General features: G+C 52.5%; 1 protein-coding gene across 1 annotated transcript in view; it reads right to left on the bottom strand.

Moving 5' to 3' along the window:
• Positions 1–2,122, bottom strand: part of KCNJ10 (potassium voltage-gated channel subfamily J member 10) — a 28,548-nt gene that overhangs the window by 26,058 nt on the left and 368 nt on the right. The gene's annotated exons all lie outside the window — the stretch shown is intronic.

The following is a 2,122-nucleotide window of genomic DNA, read 5'->3' as shown; positions in this document are numbered from 1 at the left end:
CTATCTTCCATCTTGTGTGCATTTTGCTAAAAGGCCCAGGAGGCCTTTTCTCCTTTGAGGAAGTGGGTGTTGCTACATGACTCATGCCCCAGAGCCCTAAACCCCTTATCCCACCACTCCGAGGATGACCCCAGAAGACTTTAGTTGTGCCCACCCAGATCCTAGTGTCCTAGCCTCTCTGGTCTCTAGGGAGAGCAAGAAAAGGAGTCCTCTGGGTCTTCTGCCAGGCCTTTCCCTTATAGCCCAAGCCAACAAAACTGGAGCTATAAATGAGCTCATGCACAGAAATGCAGGTGTAGGGCACAGGGAGCAGGTGGGGGATGCCAGAGGGCAGACAACGAATCCTCCCACACAAACATATGTGTCAATAGACTGGATGTGGGGTGGATGTTGAGGGATAGATTTTTTCTTCCTCAGGGTAGGGGGCAGTAGTGGGATTCTTCATTACAACCACAGAAGGAATGGGACCATAACCCTGACCCCCACCCCCACTCAGTGGAGTCACTGCCATTTGATATCCACTGAGACAAGTTGGCTGCTGGGCTCCGGGTGGGGGTTGGGGGGATGGCTCAGAAAACAGCAGCTCCTTTCAGGACCCAGGTTGGCAAGGGCTTTGGGAGGCTGGACTGGCCCAGATCACCCCCAAACACCCCCTCTCTCCTTCACTACCACCACCAAAGAACTGGGGTAGGGCGGAGGAAAGGAGTTGGCACTCCCTGGGCCATGACTATTGCCTCCGCAGACCAGCCCTGGCCCCTCTCCCAGGCGTGGCATCTTCCCTCCCCCTCTTCCCTCATTTCTTCCTCCCCGAAAAACTAGCTATGAGCCAGGACACCTGCTTCCTTCTATACTTGGTCCCCTATACCCATCCTATACCTTGAGGAATTAACAAGCCCTACCCCTCAGCACAGAATGGTTCCCTCCATCACTCCAGGAATGAGTTCAGAAATTTTTGGAGATTAGAGAGAGGGTTTTGGGATGAAACTAAAAGGAACCCAGTTGTGGTTGCTGGCCCCTCTCAGGCTGGTCTCTTGATACCCACTCCAGGCCCTCTTCAGCACCCATGGCAAGTGTCACCCCTCACAGAAAGGCACCAACTCTCTCACATCATCTCCATCCCCATCCAGAACTGCCTAAAGCAGTCCTGGTGAGGAAAAAATTCAAACCCCACAACCAAAGGCAGACTGGCCAAAAATCTTTAGGCAGAATTCATATTGATAAGCAACATAACCAGGCTTTAAGCCTTGGCTCCCTTTGGGTCCAAATTTGTACTGGCTTCTTCAGCCCCCCCCCCCCCCCACTGCCCCATTTAAATGCCTCACTCTGCCTGGGGCACTTCATTAACAGGAATGAAATCTCAAGATAACAGAAGCCCTACTCCAACTTTTGCCAGTTTTATCCTTTTATCCATTCTAGGGTTCAGCTCTCCTCCCTCAAATCAGGAAGTTTCTACCCTCACTTCTTTCCTATTACAGGTGCCCTTGGTTAGTTCTTGATGGGGAGAAGGGATGGGATGGGAAGGTCATCACCATCTGAAAGTAAATGCTAGAGCCCAATCTGTCCTTCATCCTCTAGCAGGAGTAGCCCTGCTGCTTTCCTCCTGGGGATCTCAGTGTGAAACAGCCAGGGGAGGAGAGCGGTAATGGGGAGGGGTGTCCTGAAGTGGAGGGCAAGTCAGAATGGAAAGAAGAGACTGGGTGGGAAGGGATCTCAGGCACACCAGGCTACTGAGGCTAACCTAAGCTATATGTGTTTTTCTTTCCATATGTGAACTAGTGATCAGTGGGCGTCGCTATGTGAGTGTCACTTTATGGGGAGGGGGGAAGGGGCTGAGAGTGGGAGGAGAAGTAACCTGACATTCTGGGAAGAGAAGGAACTGTCTGGAGTGCCAGTGTGGGGGATGCATGGTTACAGGTGGTGGTTACTATATTTGTTGGAGGAGCTATGATCTAACTGCAGGTCTGTCCAGTGGGAAGGGGCATCAGGAAAGCCCCTTCCTTCGCCTACAAGGCTGAGGTAACCAGCTTGGGTAAAGTTACCTTTTGGGGGAGCCCTTCCGAGGAGGGCCTAAGGCAGGAGGCTGGGGAACAGTGCCACACTGCTGAGGCCAGCGAGGGTAGGG

Source organism: Pteropus alecto, unplaced genomic scaffold (assembly GCF_000325575.1).
Source record: "Pteropus alecto unplaced genomic scaffold, ASM32557v1 scaffold359, whole genome shotgun sequence".
Classification (NCBI taxonomy): Eukaryota; Metazoa; Chordata; class Mammalia; order Chiroptera; family Pteropodidae; genus Pteropus; species Pteropus alecto.
Note: the sequence above shows the minus strand (reverse complement) of the source record. Positions and strands in the feature narration are given on the sequence as shown.